Genomic DNA, 15334 nt, shown 5'->3' with positions numbered 1-15334 from the left:
TAAAAAGTCAAGTGGGTCCCTGGGAGTTGGTCCACGGCTTGGTGCTCAGCTTTGGGCAGACAAAGTCCTCAAGTCATAGTTCCAGAGCTGTTGAATAATGTCATCGGTTGCAGGTCTTTATAGGTATGTGTGTGGGGGAGGGGTGGGGGGGGTAGGATGCAAGTGAGGGGGAAGTTCACTCGAAATGAATTAGTGAAGTGACATCTAGTGATATATGCATAGTGCATTACTTTCAAATACGATTTTAAGTGGGGAAAAGTGATATGATAGGGTCTTTGGGGACAAAAAAGCTGTGGGTAATGAGCGAGTCTATTTGTGATAGAAAGGCAAGTTAGTGAAAACTATCTTAAAAAGGGTTTTTGAAGTTTGAACACCCAGTGCTAAGTGCTTCAGAAGGGGGTAGGCTGGTTTTAATTTTGAAAAATATTTGGCAGTACCGTACAGAGCTCTTTTTGTGTGTGAAATTTCATATTTGAATCATAAATCCTGCTATTTGTCAGCTTTGGTGAAACTTTCTGTTTGTTACTTCCAGAATTAAAGTTTTCTCAAAATTGTTGTTCACCTCTTAAAATCCAATACCTTCATGCTTTTTTACTTGACCCCTTCCAGCATTGCCTACCATAAAGTTTCCAATCTCTTTCCTATCATTGGCATCAATTTTCCTAGAAGCATATTTCTTTGCACTTTATTTCTAAAACCAATTTAATAATTTACAAGGGGAATCCCCTACTAAAAAAACCCCAAATCTTTAAATGACTCACGACCTACATGCAGAACTTTGTAAACAAAACATGTGTTCTATATTTAGCTCATTTATGTTACCAAGTCATGGTCAAGGTCGGGGTTCCCTGTCTGTGTATGGTGGAGCTATTACTGAACTCTGGCTAACCTTTTGTCATAAACCATAATACAGGGCTACTTGGTATATTTTTGCAGCAGTGAGTTTTTTACACCACTGGGAAGGGAATGTACCACGTTTCTTTTGTGTTGTGTAAATTGGCAGTAATACTAGACTTGGTTATTAATGCTTGCAGTTCTTTTTCCATGGTCTCTCCCAGTCAAGGAGGATATATGGTTCTGACTATGCACCAAAATTAACTGGTAGACCAAACAAGCTTGCTTAATATGGGAGTGAACACACAGACCTGTGTTTCAAATGGGAGTGTACTGTTGCTCAGTGTTAAAATTAAAGAGCCAAATATTTAAAACAGCTGACAAACACCTGTTAAAGAGATTGGTATGAGATTGTTGTAACATTTTGTGACGTTCTAATAAGAAAATAGATATCTATTGATGATTATGTGCCTATATTACATCTTTTATTGGCTGATATTCTGACTAAAAATGTATGCCTTAGTTTGTGGGTAACCTAAACCAAAGAAATTGTCATCAATTATTTTATCCCAAGATCCAAGAAAGAGTGTGTACTGTGTAAAATAAGCCAACACTTTCAAATGCCATTTTGTCCTCAAATGACCCAGCAGGGCAATCAGTTTTAATTGTAGTAGAGACACCAAACTTCGGGAACTAAGAACTGATTTTCGGGTAAAAATGGGGGGTTCTGAAATGATTTTGCCCCGGGATTTTGCAACACTTTTGTTGGTCTATTGAACTAAAAATTGTGCCAAATTTTAGGCTGTGGAGTTTAGAAATTCCTAAATGTTTCCAAATTTTTGAATTTTCAGGCTTTTATAAATTTAGGCAATGTGTTTTGTAACATGCAACTAGAAATATTTGCCTATTACCAGTCAAAATTGGTTTGTTATTTAAAAATAGCTTATTTCAAGAGCCAGAGCAAAAAAGTTTAAGCATTGTATATATTTTTGCTTTCATCAGTTATGTAGGTAGTTGGAAACATTTTAATTCTGTGAGCCTATAAATATGTGTCATGAATTGATTAACATTGCTGAACCAGACATTCAGAAAGCTTCCCAGGTACATGTTAATACCTCAACCAAATGTCAAACCTAAGCTTTCGTCACATTAGAATAGAACTGAAAAAACAACTTGCTGGTGGTCACACTATTCAAGCTAACATTCTGTAACCGCAATCAGTGTTCAGTTACCATGGAAAGATGTTGTATGGCTGATACTAGTCGGTCACCGACTCCCTCAATAGCATGCAGCCATATACAGCAAGAGACAAACAAAGCAAGCAGACAACAAAATACTTCAGCGTGCAGATCGACTGCTTGATGTAACAATAAGGGTTTCTACATGTAAGCAGGTGATCGGTTACAGACTGAATTGTAATAGGAAGGGATGGTCTTCATATAGCTCTGAAAGATGCATGGGTGATATAATGAATCATGATGTATGGTGAAGAATTGAAGATGTGTATTTGATGATTATTACTGATGGGATACAGACCTGTTTTAGTCTGTGAATTGTGATTATTATTTTTGTGCAATATTATTGAAAGATTTTGTGTTAAGGGATGTGTAACATGTCAAGCTTCATTGAGTCCTGTGGACTAATCAGTCAGTAGCTTACATGACATATAAGATGATGATGGTCGTTAACAGACCTTCAATACAGAATACGTTTTGCTGTTTTGATAATATGTCTTAGAGTACAATTTAACAGTACCAACAAAGATATATTGTGATGTTCGATCATAAAATGTCAGGACAATATTAAAGTACTATCTAATTTGTTTGAACTTTTGTCTGTATGCTGCTTTTGGCACTACCTATATGGAATATACTTCTGGATATCGAATTGAGCATTTAATATCACCTGTTTGTTTGTTTATCTGGTATTGGTCTGTAAGTGTAAGGGGCTGTGCAATAATTGTGAGTCCCTGGGAGATACAATTTTCAAATGGTGTGCCAAAAATTACTTGCCCCCCCCCCCTTTCGGCCTGCCAAAATCACTTGCCCCCCCCCCCCCTCCTCTTGGCCTGCCCAAAAATCTCGGCCTGCCCCACTTTGAACATGCCAAATTGGTTGGTTCCCAATTTTCAAACTTTAAATGGTCTAGATATACATGTATGGTGCGAGTTTAGTGATGCAGGACATTTGCATATTTCATTTCTGTAGAGTTTTCCCAAGCCTTTTTCTAAAGTATGTGTTTTTAAAAGGTGCCCCTTAAATGTGTGCCAAAAATTGCTTGCCCCCCCTGGCCTGCCAAAAACTGCTTGCATCACCCTTCTTGGCTTGCTAAAAAGTATTTGTCCCCTCCCTAATTTTACCCTCTTTTCCCAGTGCTCATAATTACAGCCTCTAAGGATGCATGCTTGATCCATGAAAAATCATTCAAAGACCAGACCAAGGCTTACTCAGACCCTAAAGTGAAAATGCAGTACATTCAAGGAAGCTTGCAAAGAGTTTTTTCCCAAACTTTGATAGGCTAGAATTTTGGAATCCTGGAATGCATACCAATCAGAAACAGACTGTATGACATGCATACATGTGCATGTTTGCAAACTTTTGTGGTGTGAGCCTATTTGTTTTTGAGGAGGAAATGATATGCGGTCTTGTTGTCTATCAGCATAGCAAGCTGAAAATGTTATAAAGAAGCTGTTGCAATTTGACATGCAATTAGTTCAGTAGACTATTCAGCAAATTCCTTCAGCGGTGTCAGTCTGCTCTGTCTGATTATCATGTAAAATGAACTAGGTCACATGATTCTATGCAGCTCCCAATGCAGCTTGACCAAGGAATAGGTGCTGATGTGATGATGACGTGATTCAATTAGCCAATCAGAACCCTGACTTCCATATATGCCATAAACTGCGCCAAATTAGCAGACCGCTGAAGAACCATGCTAATAACTAGAGCAAATTATTGCCATTAGTACCAAAATCTTGAAAGTTATTAATCATACCAACATTGTATTTTGTTATATTTTCAGATCATCAGTGATCAGATACTTTGAAAAAGACATCACTCATCATCAGTACTGAGGGTTCACCAGTCAGAGGTGCTAGAGCCATATGCACCTTCCCTATCGCTTACAATCGAGCTATTTGTGAAATTTGTGGTCAAAACTTCTCTAATAGGTAAGAAAACTGATGTAACATATTCAGTGGCAGCAACAGGGTGGCATGGGGCAACCCCCCTCTCAAAAATATAACCTGTGCTTTACTCCCTATTGAAAAATTACTAAAAACCCACTATTTTGGGCCAAATTTTCAGATGCCCCCTTACATTTTGCTCTCTCCTGGTGCTGTCACTGAACATAATTATTTGAATGTTTTACAATGTCAATATTTAATAAGAAAGTCAAAATTGTGATTTGTTGATAGAAATATATAATGTCAGAATATGATTTAGAACCAATTTACTGTAAGTGTTATAACTGTAACTCTGTTAGTTCAATGAGGAAGAAGAAATGAGAAGAAAGTAAAGGGTATCCACTATTTTGGGCCATAATCATACAGTTTTAGAAACTTTTTCAGATTTGTGCCTCTTTCAATTTCACTTTGCCCCCCCCCCCCCTCCCCCAGAAAATTTGTTGCTACCATGTTAATTTAAATAAAAACTTCAAGATATAATTTGTGACTTCAAAACAAACTAACAAAATAACACTACAACTAAATTGGCTTCAATATGAACTGCAAACAAGTACAATACAAAGCTTTCAAATTCTGCATGTTTTCTCACATGGCTCTTTGTGTTGGTATACCTGCAGGGCAAGCCAATTTATTTGTGGTGTAAAATGTATTTACTGAAGTCACTTTATTTTGATTGCAAGCATTGTGCACCTTTGTGTTTTTGGTTCCAGATTGGACAACCAGGTACTCTGCAGGGGTGGAGGCTCTACACGTGCACATCTCTTATGCTTCATTCCAACTGGGTGTTATGTGCTTCAATTAATGATACTGCCTAGGCATTTGAAAGGTAAGGATCTGGGCTGGGGTAAGGATATGATCAATATTGATTGTCTCTAGTAGCAACACTGATGGTATGTAGGTGTGGAAAAATGTGGAATCATGAAAGCTCACTCCTGTGAAATTTTGGGATTTGGAAGAAACTTTTGGTTCCCCTTGTATTAAGGATAGGATCAATATTGATTGTCTCCAGTAGCAACTGTTGATATGAAGGTCTATAAAAAATGTGGAAACCAGAAAACTCACTCCTGTGAAATTTTGGGATTTGGAAGAAAATTTTGGTTCCCCTTGTATTAAGGATAGGATCAGACTCAGTACACCGGTCGATCTTACCGTTTCCGATGTTGATTAAGATACTTCTTGCATCGATCCCGAGATGCGGAAAAACCAATAGTCATTTTGTCCCACATAAATGAATAAATAACAAAAACCCCCGATCCCCCGGCGGACTCACCCAAAAGGTGACGCCACACCATATGATCGCCCTTATCCTCCTTGGTCTCCGACTGACACAGACGTGCCTATCGATTGTTCATAGCACTGTGTATCAATTTCTCGACAAAGCGAGATATACGGTTGTAGTTTCACACCTTAGGTAAAACCAAACCGGTATTGTTCGGCTGAGGATAGTTTTGACGGCATTTTCTGGCGAAAAAGTGACAAAAAGCGATCCAAAACTTAGCTACATATCGTGCCTCCGTTTATATCACGGGACACACGAGCAATTCAAAATGGCCGCTCGTTGACGCCATTCATTTTGTTTCCCACGTAAAACAACCATTGCAGCCTGTAAGTTACAATAGATGTTTGTACATACACATTGTATTTCATGTACGGTAGGTTATTGTTGCTATGTTAGGGTGATTACTCTATCGTTATGTCTTCATTACCGTCCAATAAAGACGAAAGTTAATCAGATATTCATACGGTGGGGATTGGTAGGGACCGTCTGACATTTTAGTAATAAAGTTAGCCAGTCCTTACTTTTACCACTAACGTTAGCGACCAGCCTCCGTGCTCAGGTTTGCTTACTGGGCTTGAGTCGCGTGTTGGGGGGTAGTGCCCCCCTCCCTTTCTCCTCGCTTCGCCTCGGCCCTGTCGGGCTTGCCCTTCCCTGGTGACGGAGCGGGACCCACACCCGCTCTGTTTCACCCACAGGGAGTGCTCACGATCTTCTAGATGTCTTTCTTTTGCTTAGGACTCTCCGAGTTCCAGCTTGACGATTGGGATAGGCTCCGTCATCGCCATAAGGCGAAGAAGAAATCTACCAAGGGCACTGGTAAGGTCGACACGGTGGATTCTGCTGTGACAGCCCCTATGGGTCATGGCAGGTCTGCTTAAGGGGCTCCGGTCCCCGGACAAGCAGGCGGTTCCTTCGGGACTGCTAAGAAGCGTCCAAAGGCTCAGCAGCCAGCGTAAAGCACTGACTATACGTCGGAGCAAAGTAGCAGGCAGCAGAGCGGTAACCACCAGCGGAAACCCTAGCGGGTTTGGCAGCAGGAGGATACCAGTCGATACGGTAGATTCTGCTGTGACAGCCCCTATGGGTCATGGCAGGTCTGCTTAAGGGGGCTCCGGTCCCCGGACAAGCAGGCGGTTCCTCCGGGGACTGCCAGCGCGTCCAAAGGCTCAGCAGCCAGCGAAAGCACTGACCATACGCCGGAGCAAAGTAGCAGGCAGCAGAGCGGTAACCACCAGCGAAAACCCTAGCGGGTTTTGTAGCAGGAGGATACCAGCCCTCTAGCGAAAATCCTCACGGGTTTTTAGCAGGAGGACACCCGTCTGTTGCAGGCATGTCTCACGGGCTCAAACAGCCACAGTAGTAGCCAGCGACGGGCAGCATGCAAGGGTACCCGGGCTTGCCTGGGTTGAACCCTAGCATGCATGGGTTCAGCAGAGACGATACCGCTGCTAACGCTGTGGGTGTAGTCTTAGCAGAACCAACTGGGGTTGTCACACGGCAGCGTTCCATGGCGGGACCGCCGAGTGATACCCTGGGCCCTAGAATAGCTGCTGGCTGTCCACAGGGACTGGCTGGCGATTATTCAGGGTTGGGCTCACAGTCTCTCACGGGACAGCGACCCAGGTGCATTCGGTGGCAGCTACAAAGACGAGCTACGGCTTGACTTCAGTGGTAGCCGCTATGCACCCGCCCATAGCTGCCGTGAGTGGTCCGCCACACACAGCGACCTTGGGCGAAGCTCTAGAGTGTACAGTAAGTAGCTTGAACAGCCTAGCTGATCAACAACCCACTTATGTCCTCGAGAGCCAGCGGAGCGTGGGTGATCCATTACCGTCAATGGGTCAATTACCCTCTCTTGATCGATCACTGTCAAATCAACAGGGCATAGCTCCATTGATTGACGCTGCCTATTCAGGTGGCGAGGTGATTGATCGGGGTATGCACGCTCAGCTACCCGTGGTACTAGGCAAGCTCCCTCAGCCAAGGGACAGCCGGTATAGCGGGTACCCATACACACGGCTTGATCCCCTTGCGGGGGGCGCAGTGAGGCGGGGGTGCGGTGGTACCCAGCCGGGAGCCCTCGCGGGCACCTACGCTAGTACCGCGCCGGTACCACGCCAGCACACGGCTTGATCGCCCAAGCAGGGAACGCAGTGTGGCGAGGGTACAGCGGTCCACAGTTGGGAACCTCACAGGTACCCACGCTGATACCGCACCGGTACCGCAGCACCGCTTTAGTCGCCACAGTCTCTGTGGCAACAAGGGGGGAGGCGGTGCTGGTACTGCAGTACCATGGGGTTACCCTGGTGGCGGATCCTTTCAGGGTCAGCTGCCGGCGGGTATGCCCGTGGTACCCGCCGCAGGGTGTTTCTTCCACGGCCTAGCACCGTGGCAAGTGTCGCCCAGCGATGGCCACGCAGTACCAACATCAGCTGTTGACCAGGCCAGCCGGCATGGGGCTAACCCAGATCTTGATCAGGGTAGGCCCGTGCTGCTAAGCGCTAGGACGACGGCTGCGAGAGCATGCGGACCCAGTGGTGCCATGGCGGATACCTCAGGGTCTTGCGGGAGTACTCCCTCTTCTGCTGGCAGGTAGTCGGCGAGCCACACAGTGGTTATGCCTTCTTACCCGCTTTCAGATGCCCGTCCTCAGTTACCGTCATCATCAGAGCATGATACGGATGCTGTGGGCGAGGGAAAGGAGTCGGAAGCTGAGTCCGGTAGTGACATCACTACAGTCTCCTTCCCCCGCTGCCCCGCGAGGGGAGCAACAGCACTGATCTTCCTCCGGACACCCCCTAAGGGGGGGCCATGGAGGAGGACAGGGGATCCTTTCAGTAGGATGCTCAGCTGCTGCTTCCTCACAGGGGACGCCTGCACTCTCATTCCCGGCAAACCTCACGGGTAGATATCGTGGGGCTGTCGAGCTCAGTAGAGCTATGACGCCGTGCTTGCACGCTTCCTCTGCGTGTAACGCGGGAGGACCACGGGACCTACCTGAGGGGATCCGAGAGGGACCCAGATGTCGTCAAGCGTATCACGCTCAGACAACATCTGAGCTCTTCCCATGAGGTGAGCCTATTAGCGGTGCTAACAGCTAGCCTCAACGAGAGCTCCATGGGCCTAGCCCATAGGGTGTCCACTCAGCGCCGGGGAGGGGCCTGCCACTCCAATCGCGCAACGCGATGGAAAGGCAGGGTCCTCTTTCTCTTTGGATGCTTCTGCGCTACGGCGGAGGACCGTGCAAAGAAGCTACCAACGGGAGCACTCTGAAGAGGTCGGAAACTGCCCTTACCATGGGTAGGAGCTCCGACTTCAGCAGGCCGTGCACCACCAACAGTACCCGAGCCCACTACCTCTGCAGCACCCATTTCTGGGAGGCGCAAGGGTAGCACAGGAACAGCTGGCAAGCCCGAAGAAGAGCAAGCGCTCTTCCAAGGGAAGCTAGGCAGAGGATTCCTGGGGGGCTCAGGGGGTTTTCCACAGGGGGATCGCCCAGTGGACGAGCGCTTATGGCTTTCACCCAGAGGTGGGAAACCATCTCTTTGAGCGCCTGGGTATGGTCAGTGGTGAGTGGGGGTTACAGACTGGCAACCCAGTCTCCCCACATTCGTCTGCACATTTCAGAGGTCCACAGTAGTGCCGCCAGACGGCCCCCAGCGTCGGGCACTACTGACAGGGATCACACAGCTTCTCACGAAGCGGGCGATTGTCCCGGACTACCCCCCGTACTACGGGTGATCTTGGAGCCATTGGCTCCAAGGAAGACCGGCGACGGGAGCCCCATCCGGAACCGCAGGCTGTTGAACACGTTCTTCAGGCCCAAGAGGTTCAGAATGGGGACTCTCGCCTCGGTGCTAGCCTGCCCCATCAGGGGCATGGGAACAGCATCGCTAGATCTCTCGGACGCCTATCTGCATATGCCAATCGCCTCTCAAGATCGGAGGCATCTGTGCTTCTAGGTACAGGATCAAAATTACCAGTTTTGATACCGCCATCCGCCTGTCCATCTCTCCCAGGGTGTTTAACACTCTTGGTCAGAGCGGTGGCAGCGTACCTGAAGCACAGGGGTGTCAACATCAGTTGCTACCTGGACGTTTGGCTCATATACGGACGCACTCCACTGAAGACTACGGGTCTCATGGGGTTGATAGTCCGTAGGGTGCGGGACCCTGGATTTTTGATCAGCTCAAAAAGTCCAGCGTGGTCCCGACGAGACACCACTATTTGTAGGGGCCCAGATCACCCTCACGGAGGGGTTCGCGGTGCTCTCACCCGAGCGGGTGCCGAACATGGTGCGGTGTGCCTGACTCTTGGCCGAGTCTCGGGCAAAACCCGCTGTGGCATGGATGAAGGTGGTAGGCCTAATGGCCAGTATGGTAGACCTCGTACTGTACTGCCGCTTTCTCGTTAGGCTTACCCAACTACACCTTCTAGCCTGCTTGCAGGCCCAGTCGTCACCAATATCCCTCGCGGTTCCGTTGTCGGAGATCGCGAGAGGAACTCTGGTGGTGGACCCATCAGCCCAATTTGACCCAGGGTGTCAGGTTCCTGCACCCCGGTATGTCACGTAGTGACGACCATAGCGTCAAAAGCGGGGCTGGGGGTCCACATCCACGGAGACTCCGTCTCGGGCCTATGGGGGCCATAGAGACAGAGTTTCACATCAACCTCCCTCGCCACGAGGAGGTGATCGTGGAATCACATACCGTTGTCCTGACGGATAACACAACCGTGGTAGCCTACCCCAACAGACAAGGGGACTCCGGCCACCACGATTGAGCCTGCATGCACGACACCTGATAGGGTGGTGCAAGTTCAGGCAGATTACGATGAGAGCGATACACATCGCGGGCGTCACCAGCATCCTCGCGCACAATCTGTCACGAGGAAGGTGTCGGGACCAGCAGAATGGTCCCTTGCTCGCAGGTCGCTCAGGCGATCTTCAAGGGATGTACCACCCTCGAAAGATCTGTTCGCATCTCATCGCAATCATCCACTGCCGGTGTACTGCTCAAGGGTCGCGGACCCCAAGCATTCACCGTGGACGCTCTGTCCATAGACTGGGGAGGATGACAGCTTATGCAGTCCCTCCGATCTCACTACTCATGAGGGTGGTGGCCAAGATCGGGTGGGAAGACTGCATTGTCATTCTGCTAGCGGCAAGGCCGCTGGCACTCCCGAGTACCAGATCTACTCCGGATGCCCGGAGCGGAGGTACCCAGTCTATCACTAGAGCACCTGCAGTTAGCTGCATGGCCCTTACCAGGGAACACGCAGCGGAGGGATACTTTTCATCAGAAGCTGTTTTTCTCATCGCCGGGGCTAGACGGAAGTCTACCCTCCGCACGTATAGCCAGAGTCTGGCTCCATACTACGCTTGGTGCAATGAGACAAATAGCTCTCCCGCTAGAGCCTCTGTGCTGCTAGTTCCGGAGTTTCTGACAGAAAAGTTCCAAGCAAGACTTCAGTGGGCCACTGGGGCCAGCTATAAGTCAGCTGTCCTCTCCATTCACCGAGGTTTCGAGACGGGTCGACTATCATAGCCGATGGTTACCTTATTAGTCTACGCCTCGACGGTATGTTCAACGAGTGTCTACCTAAAAGGAAAGTGATCCTCCTAAGGGATCCCAACACAGTCTTAGATTACTTTAAGGGTCACCCTTTTGACCTTCCGTCAAAAGCGACGCTTAAATACGTAACTCTCAAGATGGCTTTCCGGTTTGGCGTTGGCTTCGGACGGCCGTGCTGAGTTGCACACGGTCTCGAGGTTAGCTTCCGTGTTCACAAACACTGGAGCGACACTGTTGCGGCGCTCTGTTCTCGTGACTACGAACGGGCGCGGTGCATACCGACATTCGTCCCTCTCCAATCCCCAGGGTTGGGGAAGGTTCGGCTGAGGCCAAAGATAGGCTGGGGTGTCCGACTAAAGGCGCTGCAGCACTATTTCTTCCGAACACAAGCCTTGCGAGGGACTCACGACCGCATTCATCACCCTTACAGAGTTTTCGGTCCAGCCGCTGTCGCAATGGCTGGTCCAGGTGTTGGTGGGGTCCGGGGATCGCGAAGGTTTCGCGTCCACGACCCACTCGACCGAGCTATCTCATCATCTTGGGTATACCGCATTTCGGTTGTCCCTTGAGGAGATCTAGCAGGCGGTGTCCCGGAAGCCACCTTCGCCCTTCTCTACGATACTTCCGTTACGTTAGTAATCAGAGACAGGCGGAGGTTTACCGGGACATTGTTCGGGCGATCATAATACGGTGGTGTACGGGTACCAGGTTTTCAGACTATACAGAATACTCGGCATGGTAAGAACCAGTGTCGCTATTCTTAACCACCAAACTTATTAAGTAAGGAGGTTTATGTCTGTGATCGCGTGGTCTTTTTTGTTTCCCGACCGTTGGGGGAAAATATTTTCTGACCTCGCGAAAACCATCGTTACCACTCCCGATCCCTGATCAGATGCTGACCAATCTTGTACCTCCATCCGTCGGTTACTTGCTAGATCGATCTTTCAGATGTTGATGCAAGAAGTATCTTAATCAACATCGGAAGCGGTAAGATCGACCGTGTACTGAGTCTAGTCCCAAACAAAAATGTTTGGTAGACTCATAACCGGTGCGATCTTACCTTTCCGATGTTGATTATCCCGGACCCCGGCCACCCCCTACAAGTTTGGTCCGAGTAGGGGATCCCAAGTCGGATAAGGGGCGATCATATGGTGTGACGTCACCTTTTGGGTGAGTCCACCGGGGGATCGGGGGGTTTTTGTTATTTATTCATTTATGTGGGACAAAATGACTATTGGTTTTTTCCGCATCTCGGGATCGATGCAAGAAGTATCTTAATCAACATCGGAAAGGTAAGATCGCACCGGTTATGAGTCTACCAAACATTTTTGTTTGGGACTAATATTGATTGTCTCCAGTAGCAACACTGTTGATATGCAGATCTGGAAAAAATGTGGAAACCAGAAAACTCAGTCCTGTGCAATTTTGGGATTTGGACGAAAATTTTGGTTCCTCATGTAAGAAATACAGAACGAGTTTATACATGTACATGTAAATGGGAAGTTGTTCCATCCTGGATATTTGGCTTATAAATAAACATTTTTATCAGCCCTTCTGATGTGCAAATTATGCTTGTTTCAAAAATGCTAAAATCTGAATTTGGATGGATTGTAGGATGTTTTGATTGCGCAAATCATATAACATGCTCAATCTGAGGCTATTGATGGACGTGTTGATACTACGCTTTATTCCGTACAGTATGTAGGTTGTTTTAGAGGGCCATACTATGGGCTGTATGCAACTATGCATTGTAATGTACAAAAAGTAGCCTGGGTTCGGAACAGTAACCTTAGATCTTGCACTGTCTAGCAAATCACCAATTGTCCCTGTATTTTTAGCAATAGGATACCAGATGGGACTGATTCAGTTACACTAAGACCTCAGACATGCTCATATGTTGAGGCATAGTTCTTTAACCTAGTAGGTTTATACATGTTTAGAATGACCTATGTATGTGGTGTGTATTAAATCTGATACTCTGCAAGTTAGAAGTCAACTTTTGAGCTCTTCATTGTTAAATTGGGTTATTGAATTACATGCCATTGAAAATTAGACCGGTTTGTCTCAATGTAGTGCTAGTGGTTGTCTCACTTGGAAGGTTGCACTGTATTGGTAAAAATCTATTGAAAATGGCAAGCAATATGACACTAGGAGTACTTTTCTATGGTACCTCCTCCATCAAGTTTGACATTGATGTTTTTCTATTCATAAACCATTGATTCATTTGACATCAGCATTGAGTGGGCCATGAGAGGGTATTGATGTTTTTTGTGATGGTTCACTCACTGCAGGGTTGCCAAACTTGCAATTTGGTAGCCCAATTGGGCAAATTTAGAAGTTTCATTGCGACTTTTGACAATTTCCTGTCCCTCGGAAACCAATGGTTAAAAAAACTATTGGGTGACTTTTCAACATTGGCTCCTGTGACTTCTGATATATAGATTCCTGTCGCATAGAAACCAATGGTTAAGAGAAAAAGTTGCGGACTTTTAGATTATTTGACCTGTGATTTGGGCTGAATTTTTTTGGCATCCCCTGGTTCATTGGTGTTGTTGCAGGAAGTTGTTCCAAGGCATAAATGGCTATAGGTTTGCAGAAAATAAGAGTTGCCATAAAGTGCCAATGAAGTTCTCTTCCCAGAAGGTGGAAGTTGGAGGGGGGGGGGGGTGGACACTTGACATTGACAAGGGTGTCTCATCCATAAAAAGCAACCCTAAACAAGCAGTATTATCATGTCATCATGCACCTAAAATGGACATAACAGGCAATTTTCTGCCACCAATATTGTCTTGTTTACATCTTGAGTAAAATTCCCATTTTGCTCAGCATTGCCAACAAAGCGATGGCGCACTAACATAAACTAAAAATGAAAATAATAACAGCCAGAAGGTGATGGACGAACAGTTTTCACATTATAATCTTATAAGCGACTGCCTCTACTATAACTGTTTCCAACCCATGTTGTGGCAAAATGTAACTTTTCTTTCTTGCTTTCTCATTTCAGATTTCTTGGGTGCTATGTTTGATGCAGAGATGAAGATGATGATCTGAAGATTCTCATCGCAATGCTGCTAACACACCTGATTGCTTAGTAATAAGTCATCATGGAGGAACCAGTAGACCTGCAGAAAGATGACACAACAGAACCAGCCAATAATGGAAATCAAGAATCTGAAACCAAATCAAATGACGAACAAGAACACTTCTGTTGTAGTTTTTGTCAGGAACGATTTCTGGCTATTGAAGCGCTCTTGTCGCACATTCGTATTCATACCGGGGGATTAGACTCTGAAGAAGACCAAGATGAGGTACAAGTACCACAAAAATTGAAACGTCTGTCCGTAAGACTACCATTATTGAAAACAGGAAAGATGGCGTCGCTAGATAGCACCGATGAAGGAGGAGAAGACGGACAGGGCGAGACAAGTCCTAACATTCCCAGTACTAGTCAAGAAGATGAAAAATGCGGCAGCGAGTTTAAGAGAACGAATGCATCACCTGGTTATCAGTGCCCGACGTGTAATCGCAGGTTTAGCCGCATTATTCATCAGCTTAATCACAAGTGCGAACCAACAGATACCGAGAATCGTCTCGATGCGATTAACTCTGGTTTGAAATTATACAAGTGCGTTACGTGTAAGGAGGAGTTTGGGACTCGACAAGAAAAACTCGACCACAAGTGCCTAACGTCGGAGTCCCAAGATCAAGACGAAGACGAATCTCAGAATGCAGTTGACAATGAAGGACAGGATGCTGCTGCTGAAGATCAGGAAGAGTCAGATACTGAGAAAAGTGATGAAGATGATTATGATGATACACCTCCTGAAAGGCCTAAGTTAGTTGTGAAATTCCCAACTAGGAAAGGCTTTGGTAAAGCACGAAGACGAAAATCGAAAGGAACTCATCGTTGTAATATCTGCCATAAATCATTCACAAGGGGTTGGAATCTCAAAGTTCATGTGCAGAAGGCACATCCTCCAGGCAGTCCAGTGCAACCTAAGATTTCTCCAGCAAAAGCATCTCCACGGGCTTCTCCAAGACCAGCTAAGAGAAGCCAGGAAATAGCTTCAGTATCGGAGGCTGATACCGCTGAATCTGATGCAGCGGCTGATTTTCATTTTCGGCCAAGCTACTCGGAAAAGAATATGGTGTTGAGACGATTTGCTTCGTCAAATGCATATGAATGCCCGCTGTGTGGAAAAACAATGGAAAGAAGAGAGGCTATGTTGTCTCATATTAGAGATCATAGAAGTGAAACACCTTACCATTGTGCTCATTGTGACTTCAAATGTGCTCATTCCGCAAAGATCATTAAGCATCTGAGTCACATCCACAAAATTTACCAGCCAAATAACCCTCCTCAATTTGAGGCTTCCAAAAGTAGTAGCCCAAGACTCGGACTGGCAACCTAGAAAAGAACCGTACAGAAATTTCTACAAAATTGTCCGAAGTGAAAAAGAGAGG

At 46.5% G+C, this 15334-nt stretch overlaps 1 long non-coding RNA gene across 1 annotated transcript in view; it reads left to right on the top strand.

Annotated features, from left to right (window-relative positions):
- LOC140135700 (uncharacterized) overlaps nucleotides 1–13954 on the top strand; it is a 32261-nt gene extending 18307 nt beyond the window's left edge. The window contains exons 2-4 of the long non-coding RNA XR_011856558.1: nucleotides 3856–4003; nucleotides 4729–4844; nucleotides 13875–13954. This is a non-coding gene — a long non-coding RNA (uncharacterized lncRNA). The remainder of the gene's footprint in view (nucleotides 1–3855; nucleotides 4004–4728; nucleotides 4845–13874) is intronic.
- The last annotated feature ends 1380 nt before the right edge of the window (nucleotides 13955–15334 follow it).

Source organism: Amphiura filiformis, chromosome 16 (assembly GCF_039555335.1).
Source record: "Amphiura filiformis chromosome 16, Afil_fr2py, whole genome shotgun sequence".
Taxonomy (NCBI): domain Eukaryota; kingdom Metazoa; phylum Echinodermata; class Ophiuroidea; order Amphilepidida; family Amphiuridae; genus Amphiura; species Amphiura filiformis.
The sequence above is the reverse complement of the archived record's forward strand: the minus strand, read 5'-3'. Positions and strand labels throughout refer to the sequence as shown.